This window comes from Diospyros lotus, chromosome 14 (assembly GCF_014633365.1).
Source record: "Diospyros lotus cultivar Yz01 chromosome 14, ASM1463336v1, whole genome shotgun sequence".
Classification (NCBI taxonomy): domain Eukaryota; kingdom Viridiplantae; phylum Streptophyta; class Magnoliopsida; order Ericales; family Ebenaceae; genus Diospyros; species Diospyros lotus.
The window spans coordinates 4,399,081-4,412,462 of NC_068351.1; the positions used below are offsets into that span (position 1 = coordinate 4,399,081).

General features: G+C 31.7%; 1 long non-coding RNA gene and 1 pseudogene across 1 annotated transcript; one reads left to right on the top strand and one right to left on the bottom strand.

Moving 5' to 3' along the window:
• Positions 1-2,038: 2,038 nt before the first annotated feature.
• LOC127791253 (U6 spliceosomal RNA) lies at positions 2,039-2,135 on the bottom strand (annotated as a pseudogene).
• LOC127791184 (uncharacterized) lies at positions 2,100-3,987 on the top strand. Its single transcript, XR_008020883.1, has 2 exons — positions 2,100-3,085; positions 3,195-3,987. It is a non-coding gene; the product is annotated as an uncharacterized LOC127791184 (long non-coding RNA).
• Positions 3,988-13,382: the final 9,395 nt, after the last annotated feature.

Consider the following 13,382-nt stretch of genomic DNA (forward strand, 5'->3'; position numbering starts at 1 on the left):
ATAAAAATAAAAAAAATCATTTATATGTTAACAAAAATAATAGATGGTATTCACTCAACGACTAAATTATATTTTAAAGACAACTATGTATATGCGTGCATATATATATATATATACACATATACTATTATATAAACAAACATTAGATTTTATTGCTATGAAATTTTGTTAATAAAATGTTTTTAAAAACATTATTTATATATCTTGGTTAAAACATCAAAATGAACTATATTAATAATATTTGAATTTATACTATTTAAACAATATTTGATTGTCTGTTCAGACTCTACCTAATAAATCTTTATTTATATATATATTTATATATATTTTTACATGTGCATGGGATTGTCCACCCCTATAATCCTATAGTCTATATTATTATACAAACAAACATCAAATCTACATTTGTCAATTAAGTTTTTTCTCAAAATACTCTTTATATAGTTTGTTTAAAAAACAAGCATTAATTACGTTAACAAAATTTAAACGAATAATTAAATTTTCAAACAACTTTATTACTACACTAAGTGGTCTCATTTTATGTATAATTTTGTTTAAAAAATTTAAAAAGTAAACTGTTATTATTAAACGACTCCCAATTAACTTCCATTTAACAATTTTAATTTTTTTGTATAAGTACGTAGCATGGGCGACCCTCTACTATATATAAACAAACATCATATTTTATTTTGTATGAAATTCTCTCAATAAATTGAATTTTCAAAATACACTTTATTTATTTAGTTTAAAAAAAAAAAACAAGTTGTCAACAAGATTTAAATTCATAACTTACCCAATTTCCATAAATTTGTACACACCTTTCACCGCAACACTAAAGCCCTTTCATGTTTAAGTTTGACCTATAAAAACTAAAAATTGAAATGTAAATATAAACACCATTAAGTAAATATTTATCTAAATTCTGTTAAATTTTTATTTATAGATATTGTGTTTATATATATCAATCAATACCATTATACAAGCAAAGAATGCATTTTGGTATTATAAAATCATGTTAATAAATTAATTCAAAATACTCTTTATATTTTTATTTAAAAAATAAAAATAAAACTTAATTACTAAAATTTGATTCACGATCTCATAAAATATTTAATGTTATCACTTTACTAACTTTAATCATTATCTAATTTTTGCTTTAAAAAATATAAAATTTAAATCATAATATTTTACTTTTTACTTACGTAAGCATAGTGCAAACCACACCTTTTGTGCGTGTGTTTCTATCCATCCGTGCCTAAGCGGCCGGATGAACCGCCTGGCAGGCAGGGGCGGATTTAGGGGGGTAGGCACGGGCTGCAACCCCCCAAGATTCAGCCCTCCCCCAGATTTGCAAGGGAGGAGGGCTGAAATGGGTTATGGATCTGGGGGCCAGCCCTCCTGTAACGACCTGATCGAGCGATAGGAAGGTCCGGAACAACTTATCCTGATGGGTCTACACGAACTTCCCAGGGGGTCACCCATCCCTGGATTACCCCAAGTCAAGCACGCTTAACTTGGGAGTTCTTTGCCAACATTCAGCCCAAAAGGTATCCAACTGGTGTTGTTTCATTTCTTACACTATCCTCGATATATACTAATCTCTCTGGGCTCTCGGGGTATTACATTCTTCCCCCCTTAAGCACATGACGTCCTCGTCATGCGATCTTACAACTGGTCCCAGACCTTCTCCCATTGGGGGCTACCATCCTAGAAGCCTGCCAGAAGCCGCTCCTTGTACAGGCCCTCGAGCCCCGGCGCCACTCCCCGCCCTCATCGGACCGCTTTCGCCAAGGGTCGGCTCTGATACCATTTGTAACATCCCGCTCGAGCGATAGGAAGAACCGGAACAACTTATCCTGATGGGTCTACACGAACTTCCCAGGGGGTCACCCATCCCTGGATTGCCCCAAGTCAAGCACGCTTAACTTGGGAGTTCTTTGCCAACATTCAGCCCAAAAGGTATCCAGCTGGTGTTGTTTCCTTTCTTACACTATCCTCGATATATACTAATCTCTCTGGGCTCTCGGGGTATTACATTAAAAATTTGGACCATTTCTCGATTTGTGCGTGTCATCCTTGCGCAGGGGCCATGCTAATCTTCGGCCGAAAATTAAATCTCAGATCTAGTAAGATCTGACCGTCCGATGGGTTTCATTTTAATATATGTTGATATTCGTGGCGAGGGCTTCGTATCGGTATATTGGTCGGCCATTTTTGGCCGGCCGGCGGCGGTCGCCGGCGGTGGCAGTGTGTTGGAAAGAAAAGAAAAAAAAGAAAGGAAAAAGAATAAAAGGAAATAAAAAATAAAAAAAATATAAGGAAAAATGAAATGAGGGCTTTTGGGGTTGGGCATGTCGGGTTAGGTTTTAGCCTAGGATGGCGGGGCCCGATTGGGTTTTAGGATGGCCCAATGTGTTGGGCATGACTGACCCAGTTGTGGCAGCCCTTGGGCTGGCCCACTCGGCTTGTTCTCCCTTGTCGCTTGTCCGGGAACCTAGGATGACTTGGTTAGGTTGGTCCTACTCGGGATATCGATGTCAGTTTAATTTGGGTTCTCTTTAGGTCTCCTAGAATTGGCGATATGATTGGCGAGTCATTTTGTTGATCGGATTCCTAAGGACGAAGCCCTATTAGACGACTCGAGGCCGAGTAAGACTGACCCCGAGTGCGTTCTAGGCTAGCCTATGATGATGACGTGGGTTTATTTCGAATCCTGATTTCTGATGGATTCCTTTTATCTGAGGCTAGAATATTGCAATTTATTCCTTTTAAACCATTTATTAAATTATTAATTAATTATTAAGTTTTCAAGAAAATTTATCAATTTAGTTATAAATATATATATGTATGTATTTTTGATAAAGGAGGAATTTAGATAAAAAAATATATTATCTATATTAAAAGAAAACTAGTTTATGGGTAAATATATATATATATATATATATTATGATATTGCAGCCTATAAGTGGGTGTGTAGTTCCACTATACACTTACGCGTAGCAAGCAAAGCGAGACATGATGACGTAGTCGATGGCTTAGCTCGACGAATTCCATGACGCCAGATTTGAATATTGCGCGGGCCAAGGTACCAAATAATCGATTTAGGGTGTTAGGCAATGGTTAGGATTTTCGGTAATTTCTTTACGTCGTTATTCTTGTTACCTAAATGTGACACCCCATTCTATTTATTGTAGGCTCAGATTCTCAGGATTTTGTTCGATCTTCTCCCCAGACTCGGACTTGAGTCATCATTTCCCAGGCGAGTAGACAGGATATGTTATGATTACCTTATATTATGCACGTATATACTGTTTTATTCATAAATATTATAACCTTGTATAAATTTTTATATGCATAACTCGTACATGATTTTTATATGCGGATCATAGAAAAATACTCTTAAATGTTTCTAATTTGCATGAAATATTTTCATCCTACTGGGAGAGACATAAACTGAAAGATACCCTAATTGATTTCTTGTTTTGAGAATGTGAATTATTGAATGATATGGTGTATTTTAGGCACCACATGAAATGATAAATGATTATGACTTGTGCATAAATTAGGGTATTATTTGCATTATTATTAGAGGACTATCTAGTAGATTCCCTGGTGACTCACAGCAGGAAAAGATCATGGTACTGTGAGGCTTGGCATGCCAAGGCCATGAGAGACACGGATAGTATGTTTCAGCACTGCTATCACGTGGGCCTTTATGATGATATTGTGTGATGATGATGTATGTGCCGATATATATACTTGTGTGCATGTGTATATAGGCGTTAGGCCAGTTTCTACTAGTGTGTCATCAGAATCAGTGCATGCATCTCATACAAAAGTATAGGGGACTTGGGTGGTTAGGGAACAACTTATGGGGGTTGTCTTTAAGCACCTATTTTTCCTACACTATGTTTTTCTTTGAAATCTCAAATTATTTAACTTATGGTTTATAATTCCACTGTTTATACTGTTATTACGTTATTATACTCATGATGATCATCCTAGCATTTTATTGTATACTCTCCTAGTGGGCATGACATACCTTATACTCGCGAGTCCACAAGACTCACCTCGTTTTATTAAAAATATTTTCAGGGAATTCTCCTTTTGATTATTGGTCCAGCAGATCTTCTGGTATGATGTCATACCCTCTTTTGATTTCGGATGTATTATAGGATGCTCTGTGGAGACATACCCATATTGTAGAGTCTGATGTTTTGTCTTTATTTTTGTTGGCACATAATTGTGCTAAGGGCCCGAGATACGGGATCGGGTATGTATTATTGACAGCAGTGTGATAGATATTCTTATTTTGTACAACTGCTGTATATGAAATATTGAGATATTATGTTAGAAGGTGAATTGGTATTTTATTCATGTTCTATATCTTGTCAGTAATATTGTTTTATTCAAATCGAGCTAGAGAAGAGGCTTACTAGTCCATTTTGGGGCCGCTGGGGCTAGGGATTAGTGCCGATCATGACATACCAGATTTTGGGTCGTGACACCTCCCCCAGATCTACTCCTAAATCCGCCCCTGCTGGCAGGCACATGGCGCCAGCATGTGGATCACTTGGTGAACTTATCACCTTGTAAGCCATTCGCGCATGGCCATTATGTTGGAGGAAATTCTAAGTATCATTTGCAGTGAGTGGTCTTCATCCCACAAGCATGAGTGTTTGACGTGATATCCATTACATGTTGTCACATGGCCCAAGGCTTACTGCCTTCCAAATTGGATAAACAATAATCATGTCATCATTCCTCTTCACAAGAACACGAGACATTGTCTCTAAACACCTCCCACTTAATATGGTGATCTCAGAAGATATATTAAAAAATAGGTTAAAATTCATTAATTTTTTTTAAAATTATATTTTGGGATACTTAATTTCCGTATAATCTTTTTTTTTTTTTGAGAATCTCTTTTAACATTATTTTTAGGGCAAGAAAAAGAATTTACATAATGAACAAATAAAATGAGTGCAATGTTCTAATTAATTATGCACAAATTCATTATTATAAATTAAATAAAAATAAAAATACCAAACTTATCTTCAAATGGAGCAAAGTGACGTGAAATAATGATTTAAGAGGAAACAATAGAGAAAAAAATAAAAAAAGATAGCAGTATAAAAATTATGTTATCTTGTTTTTATTCTTTCTTTCATACAAAAAATTTTCAAGTTTCTTTTGTTAACTTTTGTTTTTAGTTTTATTATTTTGAAAATAAAAATAAAAAAGTAAGGGCACATTCTCTTTATTGTTCCAAGGTCATTTTTAGTTTTGAATTTTTTAAAACAATGAAAACTCATTTATTTTGTTATTTTTAAAAATAAGAAAAAATTATAAAAAAACTTAAAACAATAAAAAATTATTTTAGTTATTTTCAAACAAAACACATAAAAGAAAAGGCAATTTATTTATTTATTCATATTTTATTCTTATAATCGAAAAAAAATATTACAAGATTTATCAACTTTAAAATGTATATATTTTTTAATAATATATTAATATTAAATAATTTTAATTTACTAAATAATTAAAATTATTGAATAAAATATCATTAAAAATTTATTCTCAAAATTCCAAACATAACACATTTTTTTGTTTCTATTTTGAGAAATAGTTTTTTAAAATGATAAATATAATGCGTTTTTTATTTTTTAAAAATAAATTATTAAAATAAAAAATTAAAAATAAATTTAAAACTCAAAACTAAAAACTAAAATTCAGAAAATACAGCCTAACAGTCTTTGATTCTTTCTTTTCACTTCCAAAAATTTGATTTAAAAATACAATGAAACAATAGATGGGTGCAAAAAGGAAATAAACAGATTAAATTTTAAATATTATAATTAATTAAATTACAATTTATTATCATTTTATAACAATTTTTAGCTATAATTATTGCCAAGAAGCAGATCAATTTTTAACTTTTAAAATTAGATGTATAACTATAGTGTTTAAAATTTTAATTAAAATTTTATATTTTTTTTAAAAAATAAGAATATTCATAGAACTAGGTGTTTGAAAATTCAATTAAAAACTGGTTATATTTAAATTATATTCATATAACTACGTGTTTGAAAAATTATATTTAAATTAATATTTTGCTTAAGTTTAGGGATTAAGTTAATGGTTATATTTTTTCATGGCTATACGGAAGCAAAGAAAATCTAATCATCTATGCAATTTACTTTTTTTTCCCGACAAAATTGCTTTTTCCCACTTTAGATTGTTTTACTATTTCTTTTACCGCTATTTGCAAATTCCACAATCAACGCAAGTTGAATATTTGCTTCGGTGAATTGGTACCAATGACTACATAATTTATTTGATAAGTGGAAATTTTTTTGGGCCCCACAAATGTGTTGGTCCTAATGATGGCAAATATATCTCAAGAAAATGGTGAATTGGGATTTGTATAAATTTTTTATAATTTAAAACTTTGATTGATGGCAAAACACTATGTTTCGAAATAAACCTTTTTATTAAGTAGGTTTTGAAACCTAGTATATATGTTTCGAAATATACCTCATTATTTTTCGAAATATGAAATGTATGTTTCGTAATCTGCTTTACTGTTTTACTTGATTCGAAATTTTTTATCTTGTATTTCAAAATAACGATATTTGGAAAATATGATTTAAATAATTAAGAATATACAAAAGGTGTTTGTATGTATGTATGTATATGATTAAGCTCATGAAAAACTTTGTTTTAGACTTTGATAATAAAACTTATGAAAGCATGTGCAATAGGCAATAATGATAAGCAAAAGTTAAATAACACTTACAGACAATATATATAGTGGTTCGGCACTCTGCCTAATCCACTACCTTCAAGTTTACCCACTTGAAGGATTTTTAATCCCAATCACTTTTTACTAGTGATCACCACAATAAGGGTTTTACTATGATTCACCTTAAAACCTTATAGAGTGAGTTTTTACGAGCTTAACTTAAACTTAGTACCAAATGAGTTTTTACGGGATTAACTCAAACCTTACACCAAATAAGTTTTAAGGCTAAACTTGAACATTTGACACAATGAGTTTTAAGCTCAACTCAAACATTTACACCATAATTAGTTTTAGGCTAAACTCAAATCTTACAACATTAACAAGATAAATAAACTTATCTTTACAGCCCAATAAAATTTATAGCGATTAAATGCCTTACCACATGGCTGTACAAACCTCTTGGTTTGAGTGAGAAGAGCTTGAAAAATGATACTTTGAATTTCAACTTGCTTGTCCTTTTTACACCACGATGCACATTTAGGAATGAATAAATGGATCTTCTTTGAAAGTTTTGTGAATAATGATTTAGATCACTTGTGCTTGTGTGTATGTCTTTAGTGTGTGCTCACTTGTTGTTGCTTGTTGTCCTTCTATCAATCTTAATCAATCTCTTCTTATCTTCAAATACATGTTATTTATACCAAGAGATAAAAATCTGGTCGTTTATAGCCGTTAGAGATAAGACAAAAAAGTAAATTTTGAAACATACATAATAGGTTTCGAAACTGTTGAAATTACATAAATCTTATCATATGCACAGCGAAATTAAAATTTAGTTTACAAGTATCCCGTTTTTCTGAAATTACAGTTTAACAAATTGAAAACAAAAACGAAATGTTACTTTTTTGATAAAATCCGATTTCACCGTTAGGTTTCTCGCCGTAAAATCCTCCAAGTGTAGGATGCCAAGTCAGTCCACCCGAAACTACTTGTAACATCTCAAAATTTTGGAGATACGTAATAATTATTAATTTTAGTGTTTGAGGATATTTTAGAATATTTGAAGATTTTTGAGAAAATACTTATCTATGATATTTTGAAGAAATAGGAAATTAAGGTGATTAATTAAATTAATTAGAAGTATTTATGAAAATAATAAAATGAAATATAGTAAAATTAATAACAATAATAATAGAAATCATAATAATAATAATAATAATAATGATAATTATAATAAAAGAGTTAACTAAATTAAATTAAATTAATATATATATATATATTTGTATCTGTGTGTGCTTGGCCTTGTCTTGGCCAATACTTTTTGTGGCTTAAAAGCCACTTGAATTTGGTATATATAATGCAATATTGGGCAAGTTGGAAGCCATTAAAGGCTTCAATCGAAGCATGCTACGAGCAGGAGAAATAAGGAAGAGAATAGGGAGCTCGGGCAGCGCGAGAAAATGGAGGAAAAGGGGAAAATTGGGGAAGAAATTCATGAATCTTGAGATTATTTTGCGATTAAATTAGTTAGGTAAATGGATAAAATTATCAGAAGTATTATATGTTTAAATTACGAATTTTATATGGTTAGATTTGATTAATATACGTTGTAAATTTATTATTTTATGTTAAACATTTTACTTCGTAGCGAGAGCACGAGAGAAACTATGATCGGCAATCTACAGGCAAGCTCATAACCCTCTCATTGTGTACTTTATTTCCTGTGAAAGTTTCCGTGGTTATTTTTATTTTAAACCCTCCCTCACCGTGACTCGATTCTATGCATAAATAATAATAATCCACGCAGTAACCACTTTATGAATTTTATTTTATTAATGGGTTTATTGTTAATAGAATAAGCTAAGCAGTGATATCTTTGTGTCTTTCATTTCGACCGTCACGAAGTCTCGTATCGCTCTGCTTCCCTTGAGAATAATGCCGAACCTAATGGGCTAGGTTCTTAGAATAGTTGATTGTGGTTTAATGGGATTATGTTAATAATTTATTATAAATGTGAAAGATAGCTTCCTATGTATGAGAAGATATGAGAATAAGAATGATAAATGGTGTTTATGTTTTCACGGAGAAAGTTGTGGAATAATAAGTGACTAAGTTCAGTGTTATCTGTAAGTGTGTCTAAGGGTATGAGGTACAAAGCCACTGACTGTCGATTATAGGTCGTGGCAGTTGATGGATGGATGTATGGGCGCCAGTCATCGGCTGTTACGATAAGCGCTAGACGGGCTAGAAGAGCTAGTACTGTCAAATTCTCGTCTTGACTTGTGCATACCATGATGTGTGTGCTGCATAGGGCTCGAGTTACATTCATTGTGGGACATGCTTTGTGTGTGATGGGATGTGTGAGCATTTGTATGACCCGGTTGGTCCAAGAGCCGATTTGGGTTCTTTAGGTGAGCCAGTGCATTTAGAGCATATCGCATGTGTGAATTCCTATGTGGGCGTAGCATGGCCTGATGCTTGGTTTATGGGGGTCTTGTCATCACATTTATGCTACAAAAGCCGTTGCATTTCCTAATTGTTGCACTGCATGGTGAGAGTGTGCGTTTTTAAGTGATAAGTATGGGTAGCAGGCGTGGCCCACGGTAAGACCTTGGGGTGAGACCCACGACAACAACAAGACCGGAGGTTAGAGTCCCACGACAACGACAAGATAAGACGATATGATGACAGGAGAGAGCATGTTTGGAATAGTAATGATGCGGTAGCCTATAACAGGCTGCCAACAGGTTTGTATGTTGGATTTAGGCGCCAGTGTATGTTTTATGTGGGCCCCAAGGACCGTCTATGTGAAGTTCATTGTTTGTTTATGTATTTAGAAATAAGACAGGTATTGAGCATGGCATGAAATGACATTGCATTGGCATGAATTGTATAGGGTGTTATGGGAAGAGTCTTGTCCGTACCCTACAGCCTTTCTTTCACGAGCTTGTTGAGTCTTTGCTTTCCATCATTTCAGGTAAGAAAAACGTCTGTGATAGCAGGTGCATTCAGCGAGGATTGGGTCCTAACCGTCATGTCATGGTAGCAAGTGCAGAGCTCTCCCGGAACTAGATCTTGGGTGTCGTTGTGCTTGTGTTAAGGTTAATGTTTTATGTTTGAAATATATGTATATTATGTAAGCCAAATAGGCACACGGTGATCAGCTTTGTAATGACGATTATGAGATATCATATTAAAGGAAGATTATGATTTCAATAAGGTTTGTGTGTAAGTTGTAGTTATGCTATTGTTCGGTATCATTTTAGTAATGACCCTCTCACGGATCCTCTTAGTGCACAGGGGCTCTGGGAGGCGAGCCGTTACACTACTTCTATCCAAGAATATCAAAGAGAGTGGTAAATAGAATAATTTTTTCACAAAAATTTATAACTTACCTTTTGGATTCACACAAGTTCTTTAAAACTCTCTCAACTTTTCAAGTGATTAAAAAATATAAAGTGATTAAAATGAAGAGATTGAGAGCTTTTATATATAGGGTTTCATTAACCCTACTTATTAAATAGGTTGGGCTTCTCAAGCCTAATTCATTTAATGCCATTAGGCCAACCCCAAACCAATGGTGTTATATTGAATTTAATAGTGCCATTGGACCAAACCCAATGTGCTAGTAAAATGCCCAATCTAATTAATAATTAATTATTTTATATTCATAACATAATTATTTAATTATTCTTATTTATCCAATAAATAAATCCACTATTATTAGTAATTATAAAATTATTAATTTATCTATTTTCTCTTTGAAAGTAATTTCTTTTGGGTGGAATTTTCTGGGTTCATAAATAAATTGACAACGATAATAATCAATGATTAATCTTCGTAAATCATAAGTGACATTTAACAATATGTCATGATTATCCAATTTATTATGAAGCGGGCATTGTGAACATGTTACTACGTTACCATGCAATACGGTTCTTCTATCATCATATATCCTGACAAGATATGAGATTATGGTCAGTATGTCGAATATCTTAATCTCGGCATATAACCAAATTCAAAATCAATATTGACTAATTATAACACAACCCGTATGGAACAAATTTCATCGTCATATTACATCGGCCAATGATTTATCGTCAAATGATTACTGGATTGCATAAGATATCGTCCTCATAAATCTCAAGGTGATAGATTTCATGTATGATGCACACATATTTCATGCATCACTGAATCAAGCACATACATACGTATGATTATTATTGATTAGAACAACCACATAATATCATTGATATCATAATCTACCAATACATAGATATCTATGTCATATCAGGTCTAATGACTAGTTGCAAAATCGCAGCTAACATTAAATCATTAACTCGTGATAAATAACCCACGTGATTTAATGTTAACAGTCCCGTTCAGTGAACTCGTTATTATAACGAGCATCCACTCATCTTCCTTCTATATCTCATACAGAATGACACGAGACTCATCAACCTTATATTTCAGTATCTCATACTGAATAAGGAAAAAGACGATGTGCTGGCCTTTACGAGTTACTATTATCTAGATTATGAATTCTACAGCCAGTAACATATTTATAGTATAACGAATTGTGGATTATCCGTAACTCGTATTCTTAACTCTTAAGAATGGTATCCACTCCTTATATACTAATGGATATATGTTTTATAATTTAAACCATATTGTAATTTAAATAAAACATAAACTTGCTATTTAAATAATATTTAAAGAATTACAAAATTGAGTCCCTTTGTGTAACTAAAATTGATTTTTATGGCTCATATATAACAAAAACATCATAGAAATATACTAAGGTTTCGAAACATACAGCATTTCCAACTGTACTTGCACTTAGGGACAGCATTGAGTGGGAGACAATGTCTCATGTCCACTATGATTAAAAATGATATCCAATTCAAATTTAAATTTGAATTTTCAGAGCATGGAGAATGCATTAAACAAATGATATTGATAAAAATAAATTTACAAAACAAATGCATATCGATTTTTAAATATCTGCTGACAGAATGTTAGAAGTTTCGAAACATACTTCTATGGAATGAGGTTTCGAAACATGACATAATAGGTTTCGAAACATACCTATCTGGAAATAAGATTTCAAAACATAATATACAGATTTCGAAACATAGTCGAAAACTTTGAACAAATGTTAATACATAAATGTTTCGAAATAGCATACACTGAAAACCTTTTTAAAAGGGTTTCGAAATATGCATAGAAACGTGACATATATTCAAAAGAATATATTTGAAAGCACAATCCATAGCATGAATAGATCACAACTTATTTACATTTATTTAATTAGTTTAAGTAAATGTCCACATTTTATTTTATTTATATTTTACATTCTATTTATTTTAATACGTAAATGTAAATAACGAAATACCCCTTATTTGGATTCAATAAAAATATCTAGAAAATCAAAATTCATAAGAATAAGAAAGTAGAATTTGAATTTTAGTACAAATTTAGGATTTTGCGATTTTACCACCTCCAAAATATATACGTTTTATTTAATGAAAAAATCATTAAAAATCGTTTTAGCATTAGTGATTGTTAGCTATCAAAATATCGGGAAATAATTTTTTAAAATAAAAATATTTTCTTATATGTCTCCTTATAAGGTGCTAACCTTCTAGACTTAATCAAAACATGGTTTTGAAATCTTGATACTTTAAATTCTTTTGATTTTCATTTTCACAAAGTAATTCTTGATATTGAAATTTATATATGTTAAAAATCATAATCTTGACTCATGATTTACATATTAAACTAATATATATTTTTTATTATTAAAATTAATATACAAAAGGGTGCAACAACAAAATATTGACTTGAATTGTCATATAATCATACATTTGACAACTCAAACCCTCGCATCACTCTCAAACATAACACTTTCAAGCTTATATATAGTTGAAATCTATTGGTATTACAACCCAAAAGCCGATCACAAGGGCTGACAAGATTTGACCCTATTTTGGCATCTCGCACTTTGCATGTCCTATCAGGCTTGTGAACCACTAACATCCATGGATTCTTCGAATGAGATAGTTCATTCAACAACTTAAAAAGAAATATCATATTGAAAATTATTTTTAATTAAATAAATTATTTATATCATGATCACACATTGTTCTCGTAACAAAAAATTTCTTTTACAATTGATATGTAAAAATTATTTGAATATTGAATCCAACTAACTTGAGCTAAACAACAAAAGACAAATTTCACCCATGATTGAAATTTGCCCGAAATAGGGCCTCATTGATGATGCTCATCACCGTGTGTACATCACATTTGCTCCCTATAAAATTGATTATTGCCCTGGTACGTTTCGTGTTATAAGTACAATTATTTTTTGTTGAGAAATATAAAAATGCACTGAAGAAAATATTTACTCTTAAAAATGCAACTTAAATTTTTAAAAAATAGTTAAGTTGTTTTAAATTGAAAAAGTACCACAACCATCCTTCAAATTAAATGTAAAATAGTTTGTAATAAATAGTTGTTACTTTATTTTTTATTTTTTTATTTCTGATGTGCAAATGAAAGTGGGTTAAAGGCTAAAAGAGGCATAGAAGGATAAGTTCAGGAAAGGAGGCCTAAAATATCTTTTTGATAGAGT